Below are 12,058 nucleotides of genomic sequence, written 5' to 3'. Positions count from 1 at the left end.
TGGCAGCCACTGGGTAATATTATAAACGGCAGTGATTGAAATCACATTAAAAATCACACACAGCATTTGTACATTTCTTCCAACAATCTTACAGGAAAGAGCCATCTGGGAACTCAGAGCTTCCTCCTCCTCCTCCTGTTCCAGCATTATTATCAAGTATTTATTGAGAGCAGTCCTTTTCCACAGCCCTCTGCAATTATATTCTAGTACTTGTGCTACTGAATTCTGTAGACTAGAGTGGTGAAGTCTAGTGATGTGAAGGTTGACCTTAAACTTGAGGGTTTGGTGGGATTACGGATTCACGTTGGACACTCCTCCTCCGCTTCTGAAGATTGTCTGTCTTGGAAGCAGAGGCGTAAACAGAAAAAGTGGGAACAGGTTGGGTGCTGGTTCTACAATGGCAACATTTTGAGGGTTAGCATTGGGTGCGGGTTAAGGTTTGTGGGTTAAAGTTGTAGGGAGTGTGCCCAACAACGGTCAGGTATGGGTTGAGTTTTTTTCTCACCCACACATCACTAGTGAGATCACCTTAGGCACTTACTGTCCATTAAGCTAAGGGGTCACCACCCTACTTATACGGGGTCTATTTGGTTTTAGGATGGAGGCCATACTCAGAAGCACACCACACTGTGATTGAATTCCCAGTGAATCACCCCATTTGGAAGGAGATCCAGATGAAAAACCACTGCAGAGGCTTATGGTAAAGACTGAGAGTCATGGAGCAACAGGTTGAGTAGACTAGAGACCACTAAAGACTATCCTCACCAGGGGATCTCCTGATACCCTACTGAGATGGTCTGGCCCTACTATCTAAGCCCCAAATGCAGAATTACTGAATTTGGACAAATACAGAAAGTATTTGAAGCAAATTTGCACATTTGGACTTGATCCCATTCTTTGTTTCATTTGTTTGTTGACTTAAGCCACAGCGTGTCGTGGAGCCACCGTGGCCAAATGTTGAAGGTCCTGCCAACTCTGAGCTTTGCATAATATCCCTAAATTAGGGAACATCAATAATGTATGTGCAGAGATCCCTCATTCAAGCAACTAATATGTGCCCGTCTGGCTCTCAGGAACAACAGCACCTACATGGTGGTATGGCCGGCTGGTTGCTCCTCTAATAATATCTCAATTATGAGTTTTCAGCGTGTAATTTCTTTTGTTGGAGAAGAAAACAGATTCCCCATTGCAAATTCCAAATCAATGCCAGTTCTGGCTTTTGAACATGCCACCTACAGTTGACCTCTGTATATTTATGGCTGGGAGCTGCCATATAGTTTAGGAATTTAACAAAGGACAAAGGACCCAACAACAAAAGCTTTGCTTCTACAACTACCAAATACATACCCCCGGATCTGATATGCCTCTGTGGAACCAGCTAGGGGATTAAATTAACTTTGGTCCCAAGGGAGATGTTCACTGTCAGACACAGGGCAAATAATTTCCCCTAAATCTCAATTCCTACTGATGAGGATAATGCCAGGACCTTGTTAAGTGGAGACAACGAGCAGCACAAACAGTGGGATTATTATTATTTATGATCACATCAGGACAATGTGCCGGGACCCCTAAGCACTGAGCAAATATTAATAACAGGCCAAGCAAATACAATTACCTGCCGACACAAGACCAATAATAGAGACAGATTAAAAGAAAAACAGGGCTTTATAGGACGGAGATTCAAAGCGAGGATAAAAATCCATGCAGAATATAATCAGTCCATGTAAATACCCATTGGTTTTATTGATTAAGTGGAAAGAATACAATTTTACTAACCATGATCTGTTTATGTTTGTTCTGGGCACACAATAAACTATACCCTCATACTGTACTGTCTAAGGGAATCAATATGGCACCTCCCTCCTCCCATATGTATAAATACAAATATACAGAGAAGGAATGTTCTGGGCACACAATAAGCTATACCCTCATACTGTACTGTCTAATGGAATCAATATGGCACCTCCCTCCTCCCATATGTATAAATACAAATATACAGAGAAGGAATGTTCTGGGCACACAATAAGCTATACCCTCATACTGTACTGTCTAAGGGAATCAATATGGCACCTCCCTCCTCCCATATGTATAAATACAAATATACAGAGAAGGAATGTTCTGGGCACACAATAAGCTATACCCTCATACTGTACTGTCTAAGGGAATCAATATGGCACCTCCTCCTCCCATATGTATAAATACAAATATACAGAGAAGGAATGTTCTGGGCACACAATAAGCTATACCCTCATACTGTACTGTCTAAGGGAATCAATATGGCACCTCCTCCTCCCATATGTATAAATACAAATATACAGAGAAGGAATGTTCTGGGCACACAATAAGCTATACCCTCATACTGTACTGTCTAAGGGAATCAATATGGCACCTCCTCCCATATGTATAAATACAAATATACAGAGAAGGAATGATCTGGGCACACAATAAGCTATACCCTCATACTGTACTGTCTAAGGGAATCAATATGGCACCTCCTCCTCCCATATGTATAAATACAAATATACAGAGAAGGAATGTTCTGGGCACACAATAAGCTATACCCTCATACTGTACTGTCTAAGGGAATCAATATGGCACCTCCTTCCTCCCATATGTATAAATACAAATATACAGAGAAGGAATGTTCTGGGCACACAATAAGCTATACCCTCATACTGTACTGTCTATGGGAATCAATATGGCACCTCCTCCTCCCATATGTATAAATACAAATATACAGAGAATGAATGTTCTGGGCACACAATAAGCTATACCCTCATACTGTATTGTCTATGGGAATCAATATGGCACCTCCTCCTCCCATATTTATAAATACAAATATACAGAGAAGGAATGTTCTGGGCACACAATAAGCTATACCCTCATACTGTACTGTCTAAGGGAATCAATATGGCACCTCCCTCCTCCCATATGTATAAATACAAATATACAGAGAAGGAATGTTCTGGGCACACAATAAGCTATACCCTCATACTGTACTGTCTAAGGGAATCAATATGGCACCTCCTCCCATATGTATAAATACAAATATACAGAGAAGGAATGATCTGGGCACACAATAAGCTATACCCTCATACTGTACTGTCTAAGGGAATCAATATGGCACCTCCTCCTCCCATATGTATAAATACAAATATACAGAGAAGGAATGTTCTGGGCACACAATAAGCTATACCCTCATACTGTACTGTCTAAGGGAATCAATATGGCACCTCCCTCCTCCCATATGTATAAATACAAATATACAGAGAAGGAATGTTCTGGGCACACAATAAGCTATACCCTCATACTGTACTGTCTAAAGGAATCAATATGGCACCTCCTCCCATATGTATAAATACAAATATACAGAGAAGGAATGTTCTGGGCACACAATAAGCTATACCCTCATACTGTACTGTCTAAGGGAATCAATATGGCACCTCCTCCTCCCATATGTATAAATACAAATATACAGAGAAGGAATGTTCTGAGCAACCAATGTGTTGTCCTTTATTTTTACTCTATTAATGGGAACATAAATGGAAAATAAAGCAGTTTATATTGTACCTGTAAGGAAATGGAAATGAATTTAGAAATTAATGGATGATAAAATGGAAATGCCCCAGATTTAGTCAGCGTCGGGGTATTATCTTTAGCAAAACACTTGTGCTGTTTAGGATAATGTCCCCATAAACAAATCCTACCCGGCTGTGTAATTGATGCACTGAAATGAAGCTCATAAATTGTCTCCAGTGAATCCCATGACCTGATCCTCATTGGCTGTAAATTAATTCCCAAACACTGACCCTTCGGGGGGACGACACACGCGGAAACGGAACAGCCAAAGCGAGACAAGTTATAATGCCAACGGCCGCCGCCGATTCTATTACTGTATTATTTTATTGCTTTTAAAGCATTTACCGCCGTCGCTACTTGGAAGCGGAGAAAAAGAAAAAAAACTATTCTCTCGGGTCGGGTTCTAAAACTGCGGGGGCACAAAGCGAAATGATCAAATCTCTGCACAGATGGGAAGTCAAAATTATCAATGAACCGGTCTCGGAATGAATCGGAAAACATTCTGACAATAAGAATGTCTAATAAGGATCACAAACTACCATTAACAGGGGATTCAAGGGACAGTACGCAACAATTAAATTCATTGAGGTTCTGTTAACGAAACATAGTCATAACAATATATGGATGCAGATGATATGACCGTAATTTGCAAAAACTAAATGTTTTTGTCGCGACACTGGATCAGAGAGAAAATATTGTGAATTTGAAAAAATTTTTGAATTTTTTGCTGAGATTTTATTTAAAAGTTTCAGCAATGCAGGTGTCAGGGAGCTGTTATTGTGTTACCTTCCCATTGTTCTGCTGCTAAGGGTAAAAGGAAGGAGGGTGATACCACTCCAAATTGCAGCACAGCAGTAAATCGTCACTGAACAAGTCACGTGACTGAAGGCACCTGAGAAACTAAGAACACGTCTAGAAAAATCCGTTTGCTTTTTTTAAAAATGTATTTCACTGCAGGATGCTTCTGATTAACAGAGGAGAGAAATGTTTTTGCGAGACAGATTCTCTTTAACAAAAAATTCAAAAGATAAAGTACCTTGAAACTTTAAACTATACCTGCCACTGACTTCTACAAAAGATTTGAGTTGAAAAATGATCTCCATTCTGGGTTTCCAACTTTTTTGTTTCAATTGATAAAAAGATTTGAGTCAGGGTGGGAGGGGGCATGATTTTCCTAAATTACAAAAAATAGTGTCTTTTTTATTTAAATTGTCAAAACTTTTTTTTCATTTTTAAACTTGAAAATTTAAGTTTGGAAAACTCGAATTTAAAAAAAAAAAGAGACTGTGGGGGTTTTTTTTGCTTTCATTTCTTAAATTTTTTTCATTTGAAGTTTCAAGAATCTTTGCGATAGATACATTTCCAAAATTCAAGAGTCATTCTCGGTGCTGTTCACAAATGCATACCTCCCAACTGTCCCGTTTTTAACGGGTCAGTCCAGATTTTATTACTGAAATGTCCCGACTAGTGATGGGTGAATAAATTCGCCGGCGTCAAAATTGACGCAGGCAAGTCTTGAGTTTTTTGCCAAAGCGAAATGGGAGAAATTTGCCCATCACTAGTCCCGACTTCTTCTTTGATTTCATGCACTGAACAGCCAGAAAAAGATACAAAGTTTCTAAAACTTAATTGGCTTTTGGCAGAGAGACCAGAATACGTGGCAGGCACATTTGTAACAATTTAAGAGACGCAAAGAAGCAATTGTAACAAATTAAGAGAAGCAAAGAAGCAATTGTAACAATTTAAGATAAGCAAAGAAACAATTGTATCAATTTAAGATAAGCAGGTCTCTTGGGGAAACTGTTACTTGCAGTTTAAAGGGCAATTCATCTTCATTAGCAAAACTGTAATAACACATAAAAACCACAGAAATGTGTTCAAACTGTCATAACCTGCCAAAGTTTGTAAAATGGACATGGTCATTGGGGGCGTGGCCACAAAAATAGGCGTGCTCAAAAAGAATTCGCTGCACCAATTTAATTTCTATTCGTTTAAAAAACTCAGCAAGATACAAAGTTTATTTCATCATAAAATACAAGATAATTATTTACTTCAGCTCCAGCCTATAAAACAACAAAGCAATTGGTTACTTGTATAAATGTCATTGTACTCAATGCACCGGAACCAGATACTTCGCAACATCTTGAATAAACTGAATATGAGCTGCATCTGGCGCCGACTCATAGGAACTAATAGTGTTAACAATTAAAGGGATACCATCCCTCTGAGACCATAAAATACACAATGCTATTAAAAAGTTGCTGTCGTGTCAAAATAAACGATGTGTCTTTACAAAACTTTTAGCGGCTTATTTATAAAGCTCCGAATGTCCGAACCTCGAACAATTTGTAGTTTTCAGAGCAAAAAAAAAAAACTGCGAATTTATCGAGGTTTATCTAAAAATGTATCTAAAGACTCCGAATGAGAAACCCCAGCATCTAAAAACTCTCGAGGTCCTGTATAATCAATGGAGAAGGTCCCAGTGTCTGCGCCGAAATCCGTACCGATATCCGATGATTTTGGGGTTTCGGCACAAAAATCTTAAAAAACCTCGAAAAATCGTAGTTTTTGTGGAAAACTCCAAACAATTCAGGTACATTTTCGAAGTTTTGCCCAATCCTATTTTTTCTGGCTTTTTCCTTCATAAATAAGGTCCATTCGGGAATTCGGAGTTGCTCGGAGTTGGATATTAGAAATATTGAGATAAATTTGGACCTTGATAAATAACCCCTTTAATGTCTTGCAAAGTGATATTGTTATTCTTTATTTATGGCAGCTGAGATTCTAGCTATCTGTATAACAGAACATTCTGTCCCAGTGGCTGCACAGATCCTATCTGATCCCCATTGTAAGCAGCAGTCCTGTCCTGCTTTATGGCAGCTGAGATTCTAGCTATCTGTATAACAGAACATTCTGTCCCAGTCGCTGCACAGATCCTATCTGATCCCCATTGTAAGCAGCAGTCCTGTCCTGCTTTATGGCAGCTGAGATTCTAGCTATCTGTATAACAGAACATTCTGTCCCAGTGGCTGCACAGATCCTATCTGATCCCCATTGTAAGCAGCAGTCCTGTCCTGCTTTATGGCAGCTGAGATTCTAGCTATCTGTATAACAGAACATTCTGTCCCAGTGGCTGCACAGATCCTATCTGATCCCCATTGTAAGCAGCAGTCCTGTCCTGCTTTATGGCAGCTGTGATTCTAGCTATCTGTATAACAGAACATTCTGTCCCAGTGGCTGCACAGATCCTATCTGATCCCCATTGTAAGCAGCAGTCCTGTCCTGCTTTATGGCAGCTGAGATTCTAGCTATCTGTATAACAGAACATTCTGTCCCAGTGGCTGCACAGATCCTATCTGATCCCCATTGTAAGCAGCAGTCCTGTCCTGCTTTATGGCAGCTGAGATTCTAGCTATCTGTATAACAGAACATTCTGTCCCAGTGGCTGCACAGATCCTATCTGATCCCCATTGTAAGCAGCAGTCCTGTCCTGCTTTATGGCAGCTGAGATTCTAGCTATCTGTATAACAGAACATTCTGTCCCAGTGGCTGCACAGATCCTATCTGATCCCCATTGTAAGCAGCAGTCCTGTCCTGCTTTATGGCAGCTGATGTTTGAATAGTGCCCCAATGAAAAACATCGGTTTCGGATGGCAGCTCTGGATAAATACAAAGGGGAAATAAAACACTTGAAGTTTGAAGGTCCTTGAATTAATTTCACCAGGTGCCATTTTTCTATTTCTGCTCGTTTCTCACCAGGTTAAACGCTGATAATGACTTTTTCGTACAGTCGTTCCTGATCCGAAGAAGCGAGGCCGGAGCTAATCACGCAATATCTGTACTTTAATAAGCCGCTATATCCGCACTTTATTAAACATCTATTCGGAGCAGAGATAGGAAGTGCTAAATGCCGCCGTATCTCTCATAGACTGGGCTCGCCGCTTTTTTTCTCTCTCGATGTCACTTTCGGAGATTTGAGCGCCGGCCGCGCTGCGAGGGACAGAGTCTGTATTATTTCATTAACATTATTTCATACATTGCAGGTTTAATCTGTCAGGGAAAGTCATCCTGTTCCTGACAATCCACAGCAGCGGGTAATCCTCGCCCATCTCAAGCCCATGGTGCTATTGTGTAGGGAATAGAAGCTGCTTTACATACAAATTGGCTGCTGCTGCTGCTGCAATTTCAAAGTTTGCCAACATCTCACAGGAAGGAATTTGTCGGCCGGTTTTGTGAAACTTTTTGCTTTAAGGCAGGGGGTGGACAGTATTGCTGCAAATACAATGACTGGGTACAAAGGGCTCCTGTGCTGTATCAGTAAGTAGCGGACTGCTTTATACAGGTAATGAACTGCTTTATGCCAGTACTGAATTGCTTCATGCTACTACTGAACTACTTTATCCCAGTACTGAACTGTTTTCATCAAGTACTAAGCTGCTTTATCCCTCTACTGAACTGCTTTCTTTAGTACTTAACTACATTCCCAGTACTGAACTGCTTTATCCAACTACTGAACTATTTTATTCCACTACTGAACTGCTTTCATCAAGTACTAAACTGCTTTATCCAAGTACTGAACTGCTTTATCCAACTACTGAACTACTTTATCCCAGTACTGAACTGTTTTCATAAAGTACTAAGCTGCTTTATCCCTCTACTGAACTGCTTTCTTTAGTACTTAACTACATTCCCAGTACTGAACTGCTTTATCCAACTACTGAACTATTTTATTCCACTACTGAACTGCTTTATCCAACTACTGGAGTGCATTCTCTGAGTACAAAAACTGCTTTATCCCAGTACTGAATTGCTTTCATCAATACTAAAGTGCTTTATCCCTGTACTGAACTGTTTTCATCAAGAACTAAACTGCTTTATTCCTGTACTAAACTGCTTTCTTTTTCTATTTAATGAAATGCTTTATCCAACTACCGAACTACTTTATCCAAGTTCTGAACTGCTTTATCCAACTATTGAACTACTGTATCCAAGTACTGAACTGCTTTATCCAAGTACTAAACTGCTTTATCCCAGTACTAAACTGCTTCCATCAAGTACTAAATTGCTTTATCCCTGTACTGAACTGCTTTCAAGAACTAAACTGCTTTATCCCTGTACCGTACTGCTTTCTTTTAGTACTAAACTACTTTTCCAGTACTGAACTGCTTTATCCAACTACTGAACTACTTTATCCAAATACTGAACGACTTTCACCAACTACTGAACTACTTTATCCAAGTACTGAACTGCTTTATCCAACTACTGAAATACTTTATCCAAGTACTGAACTTCTTTCTCCAAGTGCTAAACTGCTTTATCCCAGTACTAAACTTCCTTTTCCCAATACAGAACCCCTTTATCCCAGTACTGAACTGCTTTACCCCAGTACTGAACTACTTTATCTCCAAACAAACCTCACATCAAAACTAAGTTCTCTGATTGGTTTGTTTTGTTGTGGTGAAAGTAGTAGTTGATGAGTTCCTCCAACCCTACAGGAAAGGGAATTGCCCAATGCTTGGATACAGAAGTATCAGCACCAGAGATTTGGGAAGAAAGACTATTTATTCTTTTGAGCTAAAAGAGCCCTGGCCAAAAATTTAACCACCAAGGTGGGCTTGAACTGATATGGTCCAGCAACCACCAGCTTAATGTGTATCAACATATAGAATTCAATAAATTTTTAAAATATCAGTACTGCTTTAATATTTCAGTTCAAAAACATTCAGTAGGGACATGGTCGAGAGCCCTCGCTGATAAAGTAATGACCACAGTAACTGCAGAGAATTATTAGCATGGCATGACAGCTGCAGCTCAACATAATTTACAATTAAAAAATGCAATAAAGTTTTTTTAAAAAGGGGGGGTTGGTTGGATGGAGAGGAGGAGATTATCTTTAGAAAAAAAAGAAATGGCACCACCAAAAGTAGACCATTTGCTTTTGGAATCTTATAGAAGCCTCAAGTTTTGGATCTAGCTAACCATATTGGAGTCACCATACGATTCCTTGGATTGAGATGGTCCTGATCATGTGTATTGATATTCCAGTCTTGAAATGAATCTGGAATGGTCCAGATGGCCAATGTTGTGTAAAGAAAAGGTCTGGAATGGTGAGGTGTCTTATTGAAAGCTGCTTAATCTCCCGTGCTAGCATCTCCAAAGGAAAGAAGCATTGTAGCCAACACCTCATAAAAACCAGAACAAATCCATGATTGTAATTGCTCATTTTCATGCTGGTCTCTTGACCTCATGTTCGTCCGTTATGATCTATTGACCTTCTTGCCCAGTCCAATTCTCAAGAAGTCCTTAACTTAGGCAACTCCTGACCCTCTTCTGACAAATTTTTGCTCTTTATTTTAATCTGCTTGTGTTGTTCAGCCTCTCAATGATAACCTTCTGGCCTTTTGTCTTCCTCTAATTGATGGTTTCTTCTTCTAACTTTGGAAAGGCGAGAACATTTTCTTCTCCTACATGACTAAATAACCACCACTTGACCTATTTTTCAGTCTGTGCTTTCTCTAAGCTGTGCATTTGTGTGTGGACATAGAAATGTCCAGCTCTGGCAACAAATTGTGGTGCACATAGAACATTTTATGTTGAAGTACATCATTTAGTGCTAATTCAGACCAATGTTTGACTGGTGTGAATTTAACACTTGGGAGCCACCAAATACACAACTGCTGCCAGAATGCCCCACCAGAACTAGGCTTCACTGGGATTTCCCCCTTGTACCCCAGTAGGCCAATCCAGTCCAGTGCAAAAGGGAACACTAGGGTTATGGATCAGCAGACAATGTAGGGAATGGAGTGAGGACAGGTGAGGTGGTGGAAGGGCTAAAAAAATCTTTTGGTTTTATGGATTCAAATTTGCTTTGGCCAGCCAATTGGATTGGATGAAATGCAAATCCCACTGAAAAAGGCTGAATCCAGAACCAAATCCCAGATCAAGGCTGAATCCAGAACCCAATCCCGGATCAAGGCTGAATCCAGAACCCAATCCCGGATCAAGGCTGAATCCAGAACCCAATCCCGGATCAAGCGCATCCCTATAAAAAAAACCTCAACTGGTATTTGAGCATTACTTTATCATCTCACATGCACAAGAACAATCAGCTGGAAGCCATTCATCAAACCAACAAGATTGTGTTAATTAATTTTGTTTATTTGTCTCTCCATTGCAATAAAACCTGATCTACGTGCACAACGCTAAACTGGATAAGGTTCACCCACTCTACACCTTGTAGTTGCATTGACTTTTTTTCTTCTTTAGAAGTATTTTATGGACATCCCTGTATGTTCTTTGCCAAAAATGCTTTAACATTAGGAAGTCATTTGTGATACAAAGTTATGAGGCATTGTGCGCTTTCCTACACGCGGTGATATATTATTGTACGATGTGCGACTTCCACATTAAGACACTTACAAGGGACATTTGCGGAGGAAAAATGGCCACGACTGCTGCTGCGCGGCACATAACGATGAACGCAATCTGTTTCCCAGTCTGGCGCAGGAAGGTAACAAAGAGCGGAACTGACTATCACACAGTTATAATATTTCTTTATTTTGTACAAAAGGCTTCAAATACATTGAGCCAAAGACGCCTGATTGGGAGAGACGGAGGGTTAAACACTTACAGCGCTACCCTGGCCCCAGATCACTGCATTATCCTGTCACATTGAGAAATCAGGAACGACGCTTGTCATTTCCCATTAAAGACGGCGACGGCCCCTCCGTGGGAAGGATTTCTCTTTCTTACAGAGAGGAATATGCAAATAACCATCTGCCTGTTACCAATGGAAGGGCGGATAATGTGGAGCCATTAGCACAGGAGGTTGGGTTACTACGCGCCCCCAGATTGATTGGCATCCCCCCCACACACACACAATACAAAGCAATTGCCTATTATGCTCCCAGTGTTAGAGAGAAAATTGTTAAGTGCCGAATGGAAGAGTGGGAGGTTATCTGCATATATCACCTTTATGTCTGGGGCCTGAGAACGGTCGGCAGCAAAACAACCACTTCAAGGGTTAACTGCCATCAAAATGCTAAGTGTTCACTTGTACCTGAGAGTGATGTGCAGTTCTGTGTAATGTAGTTACTTCTGGAATAAAAGAACTTACTATTTCAGAAGAATTGTAGTTCTTGCACGGGGGAGTGTATTTCCTGGTACTCGTGTGACTGTCTCTACTTCCTTTACATGGGGGAATGTATTTCCTGGTACTCGTGTGACTGTCCTGTCTCTACTTCCTGAGCATGGGGGAGTGTATTTCCTATTATTCATGTGACTGTCTCTGCTTCCTTTGCATTGGGGAGTGTATTTCCAAGTACTCGTGCGACTGTCTCTACTTCCTTTGCATGGGGGAGCGTATTTCCGGTTACTCATGTTATTGTCTCTACTTCCTTTGCATGAGGGAGTGTAATTTCCTGGTGCTCATATGACTGTCTCTGCTTCCTTTACATGGGGGAGTGTATTTCCTGTTACT

At 40.4% G+C, this 12,058-nt stretch overlaps 1 protein-coding gene across 7 annotated transcripts in view; it reads right to left on the bottom strand.

Annotated features, from left to right (window-relative positions):
- The window catches only part of nell1.L (neural EGFL like 1 L homeolog), a 318,833-nt gene that overhangs the window by 173,107 nt on the left and 133,668 nt on the right, over positions 1-12,058 (bottom strand).

The sequence above is a fragment of the Xenopus laevis genome, chromosome 4L (genome assembly GCF_017654675.1).
Source record: "Xenopus laevis strain J_2021 chromosome 4L, Xenopus_laevis_v10.1, whole genome shotgun sequence".
NCBI classification, from domain to species: domain Eukaryota; kingdom Metazoa; phylum Chordata; class Amphibia; order Anura; family Pipidae; genus Xenopus; species Xenopus laevis.
Note: the sequence above shows the minus strand (reverse complement) of the source record. Positions and strands in the feature narration are given on the sequence as shown.